Genomic DNA, 21224 nt, shown 5'->3' on the forward strand with positions numbered 1-21224 from the left:
ATTCAGGTGCCTGGGTGGCTCAATTGGGTGAGGATCTGACTCTTGATGTCAGCTCGGGTCATGATCTCACAGTTTGTGGGATCAAGCCCCCTGTCTGGCTCCATTTTGAGCATGGAGCTTGCTTGGGATTCTCTCTCTCCCCCTCTCTCTGCCTCTCCACTGCTTGCTCTCTCTCTCTCAAAATAAATAAATAAATATTAAAAAATAAAAAAGACTCAGTCTACCCCCATGGCTATCCCACTATTTTTTCATGTGTTTATCCAACAAATTGGTTCTTTACCCTCCTATTGTCTAACATGTTAACACAACCAGAAGAACTCTAAGTAGTCATGTACAACTTTATCCAATATCAAACTTAATGATTTAAAAGATATCATCAAGAACAAGATACTGATGAAGCATTTCTAGAGTAGACTCCCAGACAGATGTGCAAGGAAACTGACTCTGGTCAGAGGATTTGAGAGGTATCTCATGGCTTCTTGACCTCCTTGTCTCTCCCCCATACACCCAGGCCCCCAGGATGTGGAGTTAACCCTGATGAGCAGTTAGGCCCTGAGAAATTCAGTTAGATCCCTGCCTAGATGCTGGCCTTGAATCCTGGAGGCTACATGGTTGGACAGAGGGCCCACTGCCCATGACCTTGATGTTTTGCTGTTGTGAAGGTGATAAATTGAAGGGTTTAGGGGGATGATATAGACTCTGAGAAGTGTGAACAGAGGTGATATTCAAACTATACAGCAACATCAGGAACAGACAAGAATGCGTACTCTATTCAATCTCATACTGTGCAATAATACAAGAAAAAGAAAAAGCACAAAGATTGGAAAAGAAGTAAAGCTGTATTTACAGATGACACAACTGTACATAGAAAAGCCAAAGGAATCTACAATTAGAACTAATAAGTAAATTTAGAAATGTTGGGAGATAGGAGGTCAATGTTTACACATCAATTACATTTCTATAAACTAGAAAATAATTATAAAATGAAATTTTAAAGTAATACCATTTAAAATAGCATTAAAGGGGCGCCTGGGTGGCTCAGTCGGTTAAGCATCCAACTTCAGCTCAGGTCATGATCTCGCGGTCCGTGAGTTCGAGCCCCGCGTCAGGCTCTGGGCTGATGGCTCGGAACCTGGAGCCTGCTTCTGATTCTGTGTCTCCCTCTCTCTCTGCCCCTCCCCCATTCATGCTCTGTCTCTCTCTGTCCCCAAAATAAATAAACATTAAAAAAAATTAAAAAAAAAATAGCATTAAAAAGGAATGGGTTTGGAGCACCTGGCTGGCTCAGCCAGTAGAACATGCAACTTTTGATCTAGGGGTTGTGAGTTCAAACCCCCATTAGATGTAGATATTACTTAAAAAAAATTTTTTTTAATTTAACAAAAAGGTGGGGCGAGGGGGGGGGAGGTTCAAGATGGTGGCATAGGAAGACCTGAACCCACCTCCTCTCCTGGACACAACAAATTTACTGATTCATATGGAATAATTTTCCTCTGAAAAGAACCTGAGAAATAGGTAAATAGTGCTTCCACAACAAAAGATAAAGAGACTTTCAAGAAAGGTAAGAGAGGCAGAGACACAGCCTAACCCAGGACTCCACCCAAGACACAGTGACCCCACAAGCAGGAGGGATCCCCAAAATATGGAACATTCCCTCAAGGAGTGAAGGAGGGAATGTTCTACACCAGGAACCTTAACCCTGGGAGCCAGTACCAGAAAAACAATCCCCCAAAACATCTGGCTTTGAATACCAGTGGGGATTAAGACCAAGAGAATCATTGAACTATAGGGAATAGAGATCTTGCTCTTAAAGGCCTTGCACACAAACCTACTCGCCATGAGATCCAGCACAAAAGCAACACATTGAAAAGTGCCTAGATTTGGGTGGGGGGTGGGCTACATGGGTGATAGATATTAAGGAGGGCACTTATTATCATGAGCACTGGGTATTGTGTGTAGTTGATGAATCACTGAATTTTACTTCTGAAGCCACTATTAACTACTTCTTAAGTACGTTAACTAACTAGAATTTAAATAAAAATTTGGAAGAACAAATAATAAAAAAAAATTTTTTTAATTTTAAAAAACCTGAAAAGTGCCCAGATCATAAATGAGGGAAACCCATTTACTAACTTCCAAGTGGTGACTGGAAAGGCAGGAACCTGCAGGGACTTTACTGGGGGCAGAAGCACTGGAAGACACCGTTTTTGCAATCTCATCCTAATTTGCTGGTGACAGAACCAACAGGCAAGATTTTTGGTGCCCTCCCTCTAGCCAGCTAGCACTGGAGGAGCAATTGGACCACCTTTTTACTGATTTCCCTACAGTAAGAAGAGCTAGTTGTCAACTTATTTATTCCTGTCTTTCTCAACTGTGATTTTTGTTTTTTCCACCCCACAGTAACCTGGCTGGATGAGCACCCCATAGTCTACACCTCCTACATAGCATATAAGCCACAGATGGGCCAAGTTCCATGCATCTGTCCTCCCTTTGCAGAGACCAAGCCATAACCAGGACAGGCAAGTGGCTCAAGTCCCACATTCCCTGCCCAGGAGCCAAGCTGCAACCAGGCCAACTAGTTCCCCAAGGCCCACCCTCCCCATGCAGGAGCTGCAACCCTATCATGGCCAGGAAATACACAGCCCACATGAGAGATGGCTAGAGTGCCTGGCTCCAATGACCAGGGAAGACTGTGCTTTGGGGCCACACAAAACAGCTCCTACACAAGACTATTCCTCTAAGAATAAGGGAGGTAACTCCTTCACTCATACATATGGACAAACACAGAGAGACAGGCAAAATGAGAAGGCAGAGTGATATGTCCCAGACCAAATAAAAAGGGAAATCCCCAGAAAAAGAACTTAATGCAATGGAGATTGTCACAGACTATGATTCTGAGGTTCTGTATTGTCCAACAAGAGAGCAAACACAGAACTGAATATGAGAGAGGCTAGTGTTTGGGAGGAGACAAGAGCCCCAAACAGGGCTTTTGTCTCCGTATTTATTGAGCTCTCAAGATCCTACAAATATGGTGAATGTGAAGAAAACAATCAGATGGTAATCATTAAGTCACGTGAGTAAGAAGCAAAGGGTCTGGGGGCAAGTGGTGTTTGTGATCAGGTACATTGGCAACAAATGGAGAGTAATTTCCGGCAGGTGATATAACAAGTTACTTGTGATCCTATTACAATATCTCGCTAGCTAACCTTGGGTGCTTTTGCCCCATGGTGGCAGCTTTCCTCCCTAAGCTTTTTTCTAACCCATTTATGTAGATAGAACCTATTTCCTCACAGGAGATAACCTACCTGATAAAGAGTTCAAAGTAATGGTCATAAATATGCTTACTTATCTTGGGAAAGGAATGGATGAATACAGCAAGAACCTCAACAAAGAGAGCCTCCGTCTCTCTCTCAAAAGTGAATAAACACATTTTTTTTAATTTAAAAAAACTATAAGAAAGTGCCAAACAGAATTTATAACTGAACTGAAAAATACACAGGGGGTTTCAACAGCAGAACAGATGAAATAGAAGCGCAAATCAGCAATCTGGAAGACAAAGCAATTGAAAACACCCAACCAGAACGGCAAAGTAAAAAAAAAAAAAAAATAATAACTAAGAGAAGTGAGAATACCTTAAGGACTTCAGGGATAATATCAAGCAGACAAACATTCACATTATAGAGGTCTCAGAAGCGCAGAAGGAGAAGAGAGAGAGAAAGAACGAGAAAACTTATTTGAAGAAATAATAGCTGAAAACTTCCCTAATTAGGGGGAGGACGTAGACATCCAGATCTAGGAAGCCCAGAGCATTCTGAATAAGATGAACCCAAAGAGAAACACATTGAGACACATTATAGTTAAAATGGTAAAAGTTAAGGATAAAGAATGAATCTTAAAAGCAGTAGGAGAAAAAGCAACATACCATGTATAAACTCCATAAGACTGTCAGCAGATTTTTCAGCAAATGCTTTGTAGGCCAGAAGAGAGTGGCATGACATATTCAAAGTGTTGAAAGAAAAAAATTGCCAAACAAGAATTCTTTATTCAGCAAGGCTATATAACATTGAAGAAGAGATTAGAAGTCTTCCAGACAAACAAAAGCTAAAACAGTTCATTATTACTAAATTTTCCTTATGAGAAATGTTAAAGGGACTTCCCTAAACTAAAAAGAAAAGGCACAATTAATAATAAAACATACTAAAGTAAAAATCTCACTGGAACAGGTAAATAAGTAATAAAGGTAGTGTATAAAAACTTACAAAGCAAGTATGAAAGGTGAAAGACAAAAGTGGCACAATTAATTTAAAGTACAATAATTAGTGAAGGGATACATAAAATAAAAAGATGCAGAATGTGTCATCCAAAACATAAAATGCTGAGAGTGTGAAGTAAAAATATAAAGCTTTGAAATGTATTCAAAATTATGTTACCATCAATTTAAAAGAGACTGCTCCATACATAAGATATTATATGTGGACCTCATGGTAACCACAAAGAAAAAACATAGTAAATACACAAAAGAAAAAGAGAAAGGAATCTAAATATAACACTAATGAAACCAGTCAAACCAAAAGAACATAGAGAGAAAGAAGAAAGGAACAGAGAGAAACTACAAAAACAGAAAACAATTAACAAAATGGCAATAAGTATATATCTATTAATAATTATTTTAAATGTAAATGGATTAAATTTTCCAATCAAAACACACAGGGTGGCTGAATGGATTAAAAAAAAAAACACACACACACCAAAAAACCAAGACACTTCTACATGCTACCTACAAGAGACTCACTTCAAACCTAAAGATACTGCAGACTGAAAGTGAAGGGATGGGAAAAACATACCATGAAAATGGAAATGAAAAGAAAGCTCAGGTGGCAGACAGAACAGACTCTACAACAAAGACTAACAAAAGACAAAGAAGAGCATCACATAATGATAAAGGGGTCAATCCAACAAAAGGATATAACATTTATAACAATTATCCACCCAACACAGAAGTACCTAAATACATAAAACAAATGTTAACAGAAATAAATGCAGAAATAGACAGCAATACAATAATAGTAGGACATTTTAATAACCCCACTTACATCAATGGATAGATCATCCAGATAAAAAATCAACAAGGAAACATTAGCCTTAAACAATACATTAAACAGAGAGACTTAGTAAATATATACAGGACATTTCATCCCAAAACAGAAGAATACACATTGTTTTCAAGTCCACATGGAACATTCTCCAGAAAGATCACATGTTAGGCCACAAAACAAGTCTCAATAAATTTAAGAAGATGGAAATCATACCAAGCACCTTTTCTAACCACAATGCTATGAAACTAGAAGTCAATTTCAAGAAGAAAACTGGAAAAAACGCAAACACATGGAGACTAAACAACGTGCTATTAGACAACCAAGGCATCAAGAAACCAAAGAGGAAATTAAAAAATTGTTTGTGACAAATGAAAATGGAAACAATGTTTCAAAATCTTTGTGATCAAACAAAACCAGTTCTTAGAGGGAAGTTCATAACCTAAAGGAACTAGGTAAAGAAGAAAAAACAAAACTCAGAGTTAGTAGGAATAAGAAAATAATAAAGATCACAGTGGAAATAAGTGAAATAGGAATGAAGAAAGAAAGAAAAAAAGAAAGAAAGAAAGAAAGAAAGATCAGTGAAACTAAGAGCTAGTTCTTTGAAAAGATAAACAAAATCAACAAAACCTTAGCAGATTCATCAAGAAAAAAAGAGGGTCCAAATAAATAAAATTAGAAATGAAAGAGGAGAAATTACAACCAATATCAAGGAAACATAAAGCATCACAAGAGAATGCTGTGAACAATTATATGCCAAAAAATTAGACAACCCAGAAAAAGTGGATAAATCCATAGTAACATACAATCTTCCAAGACTGAATCATGAAGAAATAGAAAATATGAATAGACAAATTACCAGTAGTGAAAATAACCAACAAACAAAAGTCCAGGTCCAGATGGCTTCACAGGTGAATTCTACCAAACATTTGAAAGAAAGTTAATACTGGGGGGCCTGGGTGGCTCAGTTGGTTAAGCATCTGACTTCAGCTCAGGTCATGATCTTGTGAGTTCAAGCTCCGCGTTAGGCTCTGTGTTGTCAGCTCAGAGCCTGAAGCCTGCTTCAGATTCTGTCTCCCTCTCTCTGCCCCTCCCCCACTCACACCTCTGTCTCTCTGTCTCTCAAAAGTAAATAAACATTAAAAAAAGAGAGAGAGCTGCTATAAACATTGGGGTACAAGTGCCCCTATGCATCAGCACTCCCGTATCCCTTGGATAAATTCCTAGAAGTACTATTACTGGGTCATAGGGTAGATCTATTTTTAATTTTTTGAGGAGCCTCCACACTGTTTTCCAGAGCAGCTGCACCAGTTTGCATTCCCACCAACAGTGCAAGAGGGTTCCCGTTTCTTCACATCCTCTCCAGCATCTATAGTCTCCTGATTTGTTCATTTTAGCCACTCTGACTGGCGTGAGGTGGTATCTGCGTGTGGTTTTCATTTGTATTTCCCTGATGAGGAGAGACGTTGAGCATCTTTTCATGGGCCTGTTGGCCATCTGGATGTCTTCTTTAGAGAAGTGTCTATTCATGTTTTCTGCCCATTTCTTCACTGGATTATTTGTTTTTCAGGTGTGGAGTTTGGTGAGTTCTTTATAGATTTTGGATACTAGCCCTTTGTCCAATATGTCATTTGCAAATCTCTTTTCCCATTCCGTTGGTTGCCTTTTAATTGCCCATCAACTGATGAATGGATAAAGAAGTTGTGGTTTATATACACAATGGAATACTACGTGGCAATGAGAAAGAATGAAATATGGCCTTTTGTAGCGACGTGGATGGAACTGGAGAGTGTTATGCTAAGTGAAATAAGTCGTACAGAGAAAGACAGATACCATATGTTTTCACACTTATGTGGATCCTGAGAAACTTAACAGAAGACCATGGAGGAGGGGAAGGAAAAAAAAGTTAGAGAGGGAGGGAGCCAAACCATAAGAGACTCTTAAAAACTGAGAACAATCTGAGGGTTGATGGGGGGTGGGAGGGAGGGGAGGCTGGGTGATGGGTACTGAAGAGGGCACCTGTTGGGATGAGCACTGGGTGTTGTATGGAAACCAATTTAACAATAAATTTCATTTCAGGAAGGAAAAGAAGAAAGAAAGAAAGAAAGAAAGAAAGAAAGAAAGAAAGAAAGAAAGAAAGAAAGAAAGAAAGAAAGAAAAATTAATACCCATTCTTCTCAAATTATTCCAAAAAAAGTTGAATAAGATGAAATACTTCCAAACTCATTTTACAAAGCCAGCATTATCTTGATACCAAAGCCAAAAAAAAAAAAAAAAAAAAAAAATTAAAGGCCAATATCCCTGATGAACATAGATGTAAAAATATTCAGCAAAATATTAGCAACCTGAATTCAACAATACATTAAAAGGATCATACACCATGACCAGGTGGGATTTATTCCAGGGATGCAAGAATGGTTTAATATCCACAAATCAATTGCTATGATACACCACGTTAACAAAATGAAAGAAAAAAATCATATGAACATCTCCATAGATACAGAAAAACCATGTGACAAAATTCAACATCCATTTATACTAAAAATTCTCAAAAAAAAGTGGGTTTAGAATAAACATACCTCACCATAATAAAGGCCATAGATGACAAACCCACAACTAACATTATACTCAGTGGTGAAGAGCTGAAAGTTTTTTCTCTAAGAAAAACAAGATAAGGATGACCCTCTCACCACTTTAATTCAACACAGTATTGAAAGTCCTAGCCACAATTAGGCAAGAAAAAGACATAAAAGGCATCCGGACTGGAAAGGAAGTAAAATTATCACTATTTGCAGATGACATGATACTATATATAGAAAACCCAAAAGACTCCACAAAATAAAACCCTATTACAAACAATAAATGAAGGGGTGTCTGCGTGGCTTAACCATCCAACTCTTGATTTCAGCTCAGGTCATGATCTCATTGTTCATGAGATCAAACCCACTTCAGGCTCTGCACTGTCAGCTTGAGATTCTCTCTCTCTCTCTCTCTCTCTCTCTCTCTCTCTCTGCCCCTCCTTCTCTCATGCTCTCTCTCCCTCTCTCTCTCAAAATAAATAACTAAACTTTAAAAAAAAAGAAAAATCACAAATGAATTCAGTAAAGTTGCAGGATAAAAAATTAATATACAGAAATATGCTTCATTTCTGTATACTAATAATGAACTATCAAAATGGCATATATACAATGACATTTACAATTGTATCCAAAAAAATAAAATGCCTAGGAATAAATTTAACCAAGGAGGTGGAAGACCTGTACCTTGAAAATATAAGACATTGATGAAAGAAATTGAAAACAACACAAATAAATGAGAAGATATACCATGTTCATAGATGAGAGGAATTGATATTGTTAAAAGGTCCATACTATTCAAAGCAACCTACAGGTTCAATGCAATTTCTATCAAAATACCAATGGCATTTTTCACAGAACTAGAACAAATAATCCTAAAATCTGTATGGAACCACAAAAGAGCCTGAACGGCCAAAGCGGTCTTGAGAAAGAACAAAGATGGAGATATCCCATGCCCTGATTTCAAACTATACTACAAAGCTATAGTAATTCAAACAGTGTGGTGCTGGCACAAAAACAGACACATAGATCAATGGATCAGAATAGAGAGCCCAGAAATAGATCCACACTTATCTGGCCAATTAATCTATAACAAATTGAGCAAGAACATACAGTGTGGGGGGTACAGGGGAATGGTCTCTTCAGTAAATGGTGTTGGGGAAACCTGGACCACTACATCCAAAAAGAATGAAACCAGACCGCTGTCTAATACTATATACCAAAATAAATTACTTAAATTTAAGACCTGAAACCATAAAACTCGTAGAAGAAAACATACACAGTAAGCTCTTTAACATCAGTCTAAGCAATATTTTTTTGGATATGTTTCCTCATGGAAGCACAACAAAAGCAAAAATAAACAAATGGGACTGCATCAAACTAAAACGCTTTTGCATATGAAGGAAACCATCGACAAAATGAAAAAGCAACCTACGAAACGGGAGAAGATACTGGCAAATGATATACCCAATAAGGAGCTGATACTCAAAATATATAAATAATTTATATAACTCAATAACAAAAACCAAACAACCCGGTTAAAAGTGGGTGAAGGACCTGAATAGACATTGTTCCAGAGAAGACATACAGATGGCCAACAGATACATCCAAAGATGCTCAACATCACTCACCATCAGGGAAATGCAAATCAAAACCACAATAAGATACGACCTCACCCCTGTCAGGATGGCTATCATCAAAAAGACAAGAAGTAGCAAGTGGTGGCAAGGATGTGGAAAAAAGGGAACCCTCATGCACTATTGATAGGGATAGTAAATTAATGTAAATTGGTGCAGCCACTATGGAAAACAGTATGAAGCTTCCTCAAAAAATTAAAAATAGAATTACCATACATACAATAAAAAAAAAAAAAAAAAAAGAATTGCCACACAGTCCAGCGATTCCATTTCTGGGTATTTATCTGAAGAAAACAAAGACACTAAATTGCAACCCTAAGTTAATTGCAGCACTATTTACAGTAGTGAAGATATGGAAGCATTTAAGTGGCCATTTATAGATGAACAGATAAAGAAGATGTGGTGTGTATATACAATAGAATATTACTCAACTGTAAAAAAAATGAATGAAATCTTGCCATTTGCGACAACATGGATGGAACTAAAGGGTAGTAGGGTAAGTGAAATAAGACAGAGAAAGACAAATACCGTATGATTTCACTTACATGTGGAATCTAAAAACAAAACAAACAAAACAGAAACAGACTCATAGATACAGAGAACAAACTGGTGGTTGCCAGAGGGCGGGGGAACAAGGGAAATACATAAAAGAGGTGAAGAGGTAAAAACTCCCAGTTATAGGGACACCTGGGTGGCTCAATCAGTGGAGCATCTGACTTTGGCTCAGGTCTGTGAGTTCGAGCTCCGTAGTGGGCTCTGTGCTGGCAGCTCAGAGCCTGGAGCCTGCTTCAGATTCTGTGTCTCCTTCCCTCTCTCTCTCTCTCTGCCTCTCCCCTGCCCATGCTCTGTCTCTCTCTCTCAAAAATGAACATTAAAGGGGCGCCTGGGTGGCACAGTCGGTTAAGCGTCCGACTTCAGCCAGGTCACGATCTCGCGGTCCGTGAGTTCGAGCCCCGCGTCGGGCTCTGGGCTGATGGCTCAGAGCCTGGAGCCTGTTTCCGATTCTGTGTCTCCCTCTCTCTCTGCCCCTCCCCCGTTCATGCTCTGTCTCTCTCTGTCCCCAAAATAAATAAACGATGAAAAAAAAAATTAAAAAATAAATAAACATTAAAAAAAATTTTTTTAAACTTCCAGTTACAAAATAAATAAGGGGAATGTAATATATGGCACAGAAAATACAGTGGATAATAATAACTTTGGTGACAGAGGGTAAGTAGAACTAGTATGGTAATCATTTCAGAATATATAAAACTATGGAATCGCTGACTTGCACACCTGAAACTAATATAATATTGTATGTCAATTATAATTCAATTGAAAAACATTAAAACTAAATTATCTAGAAATAAATATAAAAGGAGATAGGCAAGGCCTACAGTAAATGCTATAAAATGCTGGCTTTGAAAAATTGAAGACAAATACATAGAGAGATATATGATACTCATGGACTGGAGACTCTGCACTGTTAGCCCGTCAACTCTCTCCAAAGGAATCTATAGATTCAACACAATTCCAATAAAAATCCCAGCTAGCTTTTAAAAATATAAGTTGATAATTCTAAAATATATATGGAAAGTCTCAGAATAACTCTGACAGTCTTTTTTTTTTTTTTTTTTTTTTTTTTAGTGTTTATTTATTTTCGAGAGAGAGAGAGAGAGAGAGGCACAGAGTGTGAGCAGGGGAGGGGGAGAGAGAGAGGGAGACACAGACTCCAAAGCAGGCTCCAGGCTCTGAGGTGTCAGCACAGAGACTGACGAGGGGCTCGGACACATGAACCGTGAGATCGTGACCTGGGCTGAAGTGGAACTCTCAACCAACTGTTGAGGCACCCCAGCCCTGACAGTCTTGAAGAAAAAGGAGAACTTATACCACTTTATTTCAAGACTTATTCTAAAGCTACGCTAATTAAGTCAGAATGGTAAAGACCTAACGATAAACAAACGTTTCAGTGGAATGAACCACATAACAATGAATATGCCCTAGTACAACCAAACAGAACTAATACCGGCCACAGAGCTGTGCAATGTCCTGCAGGTCCCCTGCATTGTCTGGTGATAACCCTTACGTTGCTGGGTTGTGAGGACGCCCAGAGTGGCTGGTGAGGAGCGAATAAGCTGGATGGAGTTGGGGGGTTTGGGGAGGAGCACTGGACTGCCTGCCTGAGAGCTGCAGGGTCTTCAAGGAGACCAGTCTGGGTGGTGTGAACATGGCCACGGAAGTTGGGGAGAGACAAGAGTAGATTTGTGAGATAGAGCAAATAAAAATACAGACACCTAATAAAATTTGAGTTTCAGATAAATAGTATAAGTATGCACCGTAAAATATTTGGGACATAGTTATACTATAAATTATCTGCTGTTTACCAGAAACTCAGATTTAAATTAGCATCCTATATTTCATCTGGCAACCTCAGGTGGGGGCAGTGGCATGGACCCAGGAAAGAAGGGCCAGGAAATGACAGGCAGGGGAAGAGGGGGGCTGGAAGGTCAGCTTGGAGAGAGTGGGAAGCTTGGGAAAAGCAAAAAGAAAGAGGTGGATAAAAAGGGGTGGGAGTGGAAGCAAGGCTGGGGAAATAGTTCTAGAACTGAGACAGAGGTAGGGGGAAGAAAGCTGTGGTAGGGGGAAGGGGCACAAGGGGAGTAAGGGAATCTATGATGGGGGAGAGGTGGAAGGGCCGAGAAAGGGTAAGCAATGGAGATCCTTGGAAAAGGCAGAGAAGTTTGGAATATAGAGGGAGCTTGGCATATCCAGAAGGTTGTGGATACAAACGGAGGAATCCAGGGGTAAAGGAGACTCTTCTGAGGGTTCCTCCTAGCATTCTCCTGAGATCCTCTGGTCCCTCCACACACCAGTGCAGACTGGGGGTGGGTGTATACACTGGTGTGGCCAGAACATGGCCAAGTCCCCCCTAAAGTTCAGCCATCTCTGCTCCTACAAGGAGAACCTATGACCCCACCCCTCATCCTGACCCATTCCTGGAGATCCTGGAAGGTCAAAGAGGGCAGGGCTCCTAGAATGCAGCAACTCCTGCCCTCTCCCACATCCAAAGGGAGAAAAAGAACTCAGGGAAGAGGAAGGATTCTCTTAAGGACACAGTAAATGCAGAGTAGAGCCTGCATCTCTTGTCACACACCTGATCACCTTCCAATAATTCCTTCCACTTTGATTGCCGACCCCTAACCCCAAACACACCTTTAGATGGTCCTAAAATTCACTCTTATCTAATTTCCAAGTCCTGCTACTCCTAGCTATGGATCTCTTCCTAGAAGCCTTCTGACTGTCTTCCACTTTGTTATCAGTCGATTCTCCCTCAACACCTGTCCCACTTGTGTGTGCCTTTCCACAGTCACCATGTACAGTTGTTCATGTTGGACACTGTACAAGAAAGAGCCTTATACTTCAAGAGGTGCCATTCACATCACAGACATCTTAATTATTTTGAAACCATTTTTTGGCAAATATTTGTGTATTTTGTTATTCTTTTGCTGACTGCAAAGTAAATTATAATTTATTGCAATCATACTCCAGCAGATGGCAGCAAAGTGTCTTGGTCCAACATGTTGGTAGCTACCACTTAGGAGAAATCAGCTTGAAAATGGAAGGACCTTGGAGCACCTGGGTGGCTCAGGTCATGATCTCAGGGTCATGAAATCAAGCCCTGTGTCAGGCTCCACAATGGGCATGGAGCCTGCTTAAGATTCTCTCTTCCTCTCTCTCCGCCCCTTTCCCCAATTCCTTCTCTCTCTCTGTCTCTCTCTCTCTCAAAAAAAAAAAAAAAAAAAAAAAGGAAAGACCTTGTATGGTGACACATGTAATATGTGATTTCTGGTGATCATTTTGCAATACATACAAACATTTTTTAAGTTGATTTATTTATTTTGAGAGAGACAGTAGGGGAGGGGCAAAGAAAGAGGGAGAGAGAGAATCCCAAGCAGGCTCCAAGTTGTCAGTGCGGAGCCTGATGTGGGGCTTGAACTCAAGAACCATGAGATCATGACCTGAGCCGAAGTCAAGAGTCAGATGCTTAACCATACAACCCACCCAGGTGCCCCGCAATATATAAAAATATTGAATCATTATGTTTTACACCTGTAACTAATATAATGTATGTCAATTACACCTCAAAAAAGAATAATTATAAATTAATAAAAACAAATTTTTTTAAAATACTCACAAAAAAAGAAAGAAAATGGAAAGACATTGTTGATCTCATATAATCTAAAATAGCCTGTGCTTCTGAACAAGGATTTGCTTTTCACCTGACGTGCAGAGCATTTTTTTTTTAATCCCCTTTTTTCCATAATGGTTTTGCCACCAGAACGCAGGTATGAAAACCACCACTAAACCTAAACCGAAACAGGAAAGGAAAAGGCTCATATTATGTCATTGGACACGTAGATTTGGGCAAGCCTACCACTACTGGGCATCTGATCTACAGATGTGATGGGACTGACAAAAGAACTATTGAAAATTTTGAGAAGGAGGCTGCTGAGATGCGAAAGGTTCCTTGACATATGCCTGGGTCTTGGATAAACTGAAAGCTGAACACGAACGTGGTTATCACCATTGATCGTTCCCTGTGGAAATTTGAGACCAGCAAGTATCATGTGATCATCACTGATGCCCCAGGACACAGAGACCTTATCAAAAACGTAATTACAGGCGGGGCACCTGGGTGGCTCAGTCGGTTGAGCGTCCGACTTCAGCTCAGGTTACGATCTCGCGGTCCGTGAGTTCGAGCCCCGCGTGGGGCTCTGGGCTGATGGCTCAGAGCCTGGATCCTGCTTCCGATTCTGTGTCTCCCCCTCTCTCTGCCTCTCCCCCGTTCATGCTCTGTCTCTCTCTGTCTCAAAAATAAATAAAACGTTAAAAAAAATTAAATAAAAAAAAAAAAACGTAATTACAGGCACTTCTAGGGCTGGCTGTGCTGTCCCGATTGCTGCTGCTGGTGGCGAATTTGAAGCAGGCACCTCCAAGAATGGGCAGACCCGTCCATGAGCATGCCCTTCTTCTGGCTTACACACTGGGCGTGAAACAACTAATTGTTGGTGTTGACAACATGGGTTCCACTGAGCCAGCCTACAGCCAGAAGAGATACGAGGAAATTGTTGAGGAAGTCAGCACCTATATTAAGAAAATTGGCTACAACCCCAGCACAGTTGCATGTTTGCCAATTTGGGGTTGGAATGGTGACAACGAGCTGGAGCCCAGTCGCTCACAGGCCTTGGTTCAAGAGATGGAAAGTCACCCGCAAAGATGGCAATGCCAGGGGAACCACACTGCTTGAGGCTCTGGATTGCATTCTGCCACCTACTTGTCCAACTGACAAGCCCTGGCGTCTGCCCCTCCAGGATGTCCACATAACTGATGGTATCGGTACTGTCCCTGTGGGCCGAGTGGAGACCGGTGCTCTTAAACCCAGCATGGTGGTCACCTTTGCTCCAGTCAAGGTTACAACTGAAGTAAAGTCTGTTGAAATGCACCATGAAGCTTTGAGCGAGGCTCTTCCTGAGGACAGCGTGGGCTTCAGGGTCAAGAACAAATCTGTTAAAGATGTTCGTCACGGCAGTGTGGCTGGTGACAGCAGAAGTGACCCACCGATGGCAGCAGCTGGCTTCACAGCTCAGGTGATTATCCTGAACCATCCGGGCCACATCAGTGCCGGATATGCACCTGTGCTGAATGGTCACACGGCCCACGTTGCTCACAAGTTTGCTGAGCTGAAAGAGAAGATTGATCGTCATTCTGGAAAAAAGTTGGAAGATGGCCCCGAGTTCTTGAAATCTGGTGATGCTGCCTTTGTTGATACGGCTCCTGGCAAGCCGTGTATGTGTGTTGAGAGCATCTCTGACTATCCTCCTGGCGGGCCGTTTTTGCTGTTAGTGACGTGAGACAGATGGTTGCTGTGGATGTCATCAAAGCAGTGGACAAGAAGGCAGCTGGGGCTGGCAAGGTCACCGAGCCTGGCCAGAAGGCTCAGAAGGCTAAATGAATGGAATCCCCAATAACTGCCGCCCCAGTCTTAATCAGTGGTGGAAAAATGGTCTCAAAACTGTTTGTGTCAGTTGGTCTTTTAAGCTTGATAGTAAGACGTTGGTTAATGAGGGCACCTGGGTGGCTCAGGTGGATAAGCGTCCAACTCTTGGTTTCGGCTCAGGTCATGATCTCAGTTTCTGAGTTCGAGCCCCGAATCAGGCCCTGTGCTGGCAGTGCAGAGCCTGTTTGGGTCTCTCTCTCTCTCTCTCTCTCTCTCTCTCTCACTCTCTCTCAAAATAAGTAAAGAAACTTAGGGAAAAAAGACTGGTTAATGATAACAATGCATCGTAAAACCTTCAGAAGGAAAGGAGAATGTTTTGTGGGTCATTTATGCGTGCGTGGGTTTGTGTGTGTGTGGCAGTTTTAAGTTATTAGGTTTTTTTAAAATTTTTTTAACGTTTATTTATTTTTGAGAGACAGAGAGTGAACGGGGGAGGGGCAGAGAGACAGGGAGACACAGAATGCAAAGGAGGCTCCAGGCTCCAAGCTGTCAGCACAGAGCCCGATGCAGATCTCGAACCCATGAACTGTGAGATCATGACCTGAGCTGAAGTCAGATGCTTAACCAACTGAGCCACCCAGCCTCGCCAAGTTATTTGTTTTTAAAATCAGTACTTCTTAGTGGAAGCAATTGAACCAAAAATCTGTCGCAGAATTTTGAAAGCCATTAAAACAAAAGTTAAATGAGAAAAAAAAAAATCCCGCTTGGTGGCTGAGCTTTGGCCGCGTTCAGCATTTCATACTGCAGTTCATATTTTCTAATTATTTGCCATACCAGACTAGAATTATTGAGTTCCAAATTTAAGTCCACACATCCTTTCACTTGGCATGAATCACTATATAATAATTAATACCCAATTTACCCTTAGTAATCCACAAAGAATGTTTGTGGGTGGAAATTGAAGAGTATTGCTCAACAGTCTGTTAATTATATTATTATAGCAGTTGTTTATTATTGCTTTAACAATTTCATCAGTATAGAAATTAACTATTATTAAGTTTACTGACTTGTCATCTACATATTATTTTAAGATGTTAAGATTCTATGGTAAAATATCAACCCTATTTGACATCTATCAAGAAGGAAAAAATAATCACGACTTGAAAATGGAAAGCTATCATAAAACTAATTGGATCACAGAATACATTTTTGCAAAAAAAAATAAGGTGGCAGGGAGAAAAAAATTTTCCACAGCAGCTATTTCAGCAAAATGTAGCTAAATGCAAAGTTATTAATGATTGACATGAATTTATCTCCTACCCTTATACGAACTGTGAAGGAAAAATTTCAAGAAATGAGTGGAAGGGGGAAAATGAAAAATCCTTTCATTAATATGCTTTTTGCCAATCCAACCATCTAATTCAGATATTAGACTCCTAAGTTTAAGTTCTTAAAATGTCAATGTTTGAATATTAAACACTTAAGCTCTTAAAAATTATTCACCTTAAGGGGTGCCTGGGTGGCTCAGTCGGTTCAGCATCTGATTCTTGATCTCGGCTCAAGCTATGATCTCACGGTTTTTGAGTTTGAGCCCTGCATGGGGCTCTGCACTGACAGGGCAGAGCCTGCTTGGGACTTTCTCTTTCCCTCTCTCCACCTCTCCCTCTCTCTCTCTCTCTCTCTCTCTCTTAAAATAAATAAATAAGCATAAAAAACAAATTAAAAAATTTAAATTATTCACTTTAAGTAAAAAATTTTAACTTTTGAAGGACATAGTGGTAGAAACATGATTTCTTTTTTTTTTTAATTTTTTTTTTAACGTTTTATTTATTTTTGAGACAGAGAGAGACAGAGCATGAACGGGGCAGGGGCAGAGAGAGAGGGAGACACAGAATCAGAAAATGGCTCCAGGCTCTGAGCCATCAGCCCAGAGCCCGACGCGGGGCTCGAACTCACGGACCGCGAGATCGTGACCTGAGCTGAAGTCAGACGCTTTAACCGACTGAGCCACCCAGGCGCCCCAGAAACATGATTTCTAAGACCTGTTCAGGAATGAAGGCCTTGCCTCTCTCAGTGGCTGTTCCCACGGGGATCACCTCAGCTACTGAGAGTTCCCCGGGGGTGGACCTAGACTTTGTTGAGAATGAATTACAGCTCAACTTCTCCCTCTGTCCAGTCCTGCTCCTTCACCTCCCTTCCACGATTGTTGGTCCCAAGGTCCTGAGCACTGACCTCTGTCTCAGTGTCTTGTCTCCCAAACAGCCATGCAAAGACTGGCAACATTGATCACATATTTGAAACTACGAAAGTGAGGGCACGATAGTGCGCATTACTCAAAGCTATGATCTGATTTATTATATATCCAATGGAATTCAAAGCAGGGTCCCCAACAGACGTTTGTACGCCCGTGTTCGCGGCAGCATTATGCACAATGATAGCCAAGAGGCTGGAACAATCTGTGTGTACAAGGACGGATGCATGCATGAACAGAACGTGATATATACATACAATGGAATGTTATTCGGGGAGCCTGGGTGGCTGAGTCGGTGAAACATCCAACTTCAGCTGAGGTCTGATCTCATGGTTTATGGGTTTGAGCCCCAGGTCGGGCTCTGTGCTGACAGCTCAGAGCCTGGAGCCGGTTTCCGATTCTGTGTCTCCCTCTCTCTCTCTCTGCCCCTCCCCCACTCACACCTGCATCTCTCTTTCAAAAATAAATCAACATTTAAATAAATAAATAAATAAACAAACAAACATTAAAAAAGCAATGGAATGTTATTCAACCTTAAAAAGGAAGGAAAGTCTGATACGTGCTACAATGTGGATGAACCCTGAAAACAGGTTAAATGAAATAAGCCAGTCACAAAAAGACAAATAATGATTCCACTTAGATGAGGTATTGAATTTCCATTCAAATTAATTCATAGGAACAAAGTAGAATGGTGGTTGCCAGGGGCTGAGGGGAGGGGGCTGGGGGAGATGCTATTCAACAGGTATAGTTTCATCTCATCCCAATGGAAGACGAGTAAGTTCTAGAAATCTGCTGTAGGACATTGTGACAATACTGTATTGTACACCTAATGTGGCAATCCTCAGGCAACCCCTCCCCCCAATCTAGGGACATACTAATATGGCACATACTCATCAGGACCAAAGTGGCTCCAAAGACAAGGTCTAGAGTTTCAGTTTTGCAAGATACAAAAGCCCAGGAGATCGGTTGCACAACCACATGAATAACTACACTTAACACTGCTGAGCTGTAAAAAACAAAAAAAATAAATAAGATCGGATATGAAGAAACTATACATTGATGCTGCAGGCAGCATCTCTGTGAAAATAGAAGAAAATATAGGCACACAATGTACATGAGTCCATTTTTGGCGAAGCAGCGATGTGGGCTCCAGGGCAAAGCTCCACAATTCTGACAACTTACGGAAAAAACGTTTATGCAGAACATAAAGATTGGTCACATGTGGTATTCACATTATCTAGGCGATGACATTTAAAAAAACATTATAATCATAGCATGTTTGACTAATGAAATCATTTTGAATAAGATAAGGAATACTGTTGCTCAATTATTTTGCTGACAAAGCCTGCTTGTAGTTAACAGATCAGTTAGTAATGGTTGCTAGATGAGCAGATTTCCAGACTGCACCAATTCCTAGATGTAGGAAAATTGGGGAATTTTGTCCACTTTGGGGAGATAGTTGATGGCACATTTACTAACCTGCTTAAGGAAACCAACTTTGGTGGAGGTGTGTCAGGGGGATCATTTGAGAGGCCAGATATTTGCATATGTGCACGGAAATGGAAAGGTGCATGCAAGCTTACGGAATACAACAGAAGATCCTGGAAAACATTCTAAGACATTCAACAGGAACTGCGGACACGCAAACACCAGGTAGTTGAGGACATCCAGACAGTGTCTAGTAGGCATCTAGAGGTGGGGCTGAGACTCGGGAACACCTCCTGACTTGCCTCCTTTCTCTCTCCTTAGAGGAATAAATCCAACTGGACAATAAATAATGCAGCAAAAATTTCTTTTTTAAAAACATTTTTTGAATGTTTATTTTTGAGAGAGAAAGAGAGAGCACAAACAGAGGAGGGGCAGAGAGGGAGGGGGACACAGAATCCGAAGCAGGCTCCAGGCTCTGAGCTGTCAATACAGCCCCTGACGCAGGGCTTGAACTCACCAACCGAGAGATCATGACCTGAGCCGAAGTCAGACGCTCAACCGACTGAGCCACCCAGGCACCCCAAAAATGTCTTCTATATTACGGAATTTTTAAAAGATTTTATTTATTTTTTTAAGCTTATTTATTTATTTTTTGAGAGAGAGAGTGCGAGCAGAGGAGGAGTTGGGGGGAGAGAGAGAATCCCAAGCAGTCTTGGCGCTGAGCCCACAGAGCCCAACGCAGGGCTCGATCTCGTGAACCGTGAGATCATAACCTGAGTCGAAATCAAGAGTGGACACTCAACCAACTGAGGCACCTAGGTGCCCCTAAGGTTCCATCTTTTAAGTAGTCTCTACACCCAACATGGGGCTCAGAGTTACAACCCCAAGATCAAAATCGCGTGCTCTACCAACGGAGCCAGGCAGATGCCCCACTACTACTGAATTTTTAAATATCATTCAAGCACTCTACGACCACTTGTCAGCTTCTAATAAACGTGGGAATATACTGAAAATATGTGTATTGAAAATAAATTTGAAACTGTTCAGCATGCAAAGAGAAAGTTGATTTGGTGGCGTCATAGCATTAGGAATTCAATTCTCAGTAGCAAGCAACAGCCTTTTAGAAATTGTTCATAACATTCGTGAAGACCTGCAACCTGGAACATAAGCCAAAGGTACACTTTGAAAATCATCTACTCTTGGGGCACCTGGGTGGCTCAGTAGGCTGGGTGGCCGACTTTGGCTCAGGCCATGATCCTGCAGTTCGAGGGTTCAAGCCCCACGTCGGGCTCTGTGCTGACAGCTTGGAGCCTGGAGCCTGTTTTGGATTCTGTGTCTTCCTCTCTCTTTGCCCCTCCCCTGCTTGTGCTCTCTCTCTCTCTCTCTCTCTCTCTCTCTCTCTCTCTCAAAATTAAATAAACATTAAAAAAAAGAAAATCATCTATTCTTAACTGGTGTTTTAAGTGAAATTAATATTTTGAGCAAAATAATGCAGGAATCCAACTCAATGCCTTAACCAGCACCAAAGGAAGAAAGGGTAGCACAAGACCAGTGATATGTTAAAAATTGTTGAGGCTTGGGGGTAAGCGTGGTATTCTCTGGAGGGTTGTGTGTGTTTAAAAATTTCTAACAGTAAAAAGTTTTTTAAATAACACCTTCATGGCTACCACCAAACATCCTCAGTTTTCCCCCAATCTCTTAAATAATTATTTGGTTGCTAAAGTTTAACTACTTGGGGAAAAAAAGGATCTCTGAGTTCACAGGGAGCTCAGAGTTCATGATGGATAGCCTCCTGTGAACATAAGAGCCTTGCCCAAATCCCTAGACGTAGGTCACCAGTCTCCACTTGACTACCTCCCACAACAGAGAGGTACTTCCCACCTAATATCTCACAGCCTCCAAAGGTACCTAAATGTTACCAGAATCAAAATCACATATGCACCATCGCACACTCACACAGTCACTTACACACCCTCTCTCTCTCTCTCTCTCTCTCTCAATCTCTCTCTCTCTCACTCATACACACACACACACACACACTCATACACACACACCACATACATATACTCACACACACGACATGGCCTGGTCTGATGATTCTTTAAGCCTCAAATCTCTGAAACTGTGAACCATGGTGAACACTTCCAAAGCCTCTGCCTTCCAAGGGGCTTCAGAAAACCCAGCCTCCGTCCTTGGCCAGCCTCTACACTCCAGGGGCCCTTAGCTCCACCTGTTCCGGTGTGGCCAGCACCCAACAGAGAG

At 41.0% G+C, this 21224-nt stretch overlaps 1 pseudogene; it reads left to right on the forward strand.

The window, feature by feature from the left end:
• The first annotated feature begins 11076 nt into the window (after positions 1 to 11076).
• Positions 11077 to 15440, forward strand: LOC123578508 (annotated as a pseudogene).
• The last annotated feature ends 5784 nt before the right edge of the window (positions 15441 to 21224 follow it).

This window comes from Leopardus geoffroyi, chromosome E2, assembly GCF_018350155.1.
Source record: "Leopardus geoffroyi isolate Oge1 chromosome E2, O.geoffroyi_Oge1_pat1.0, whole genome shotgun sequence".
NCBI classification, from domain to species: Eukaryota; Metazoa; Chordata; class Mammalia; order Carnivora; family Felidae; genus Leopardus; species Leopardus geoffroyi.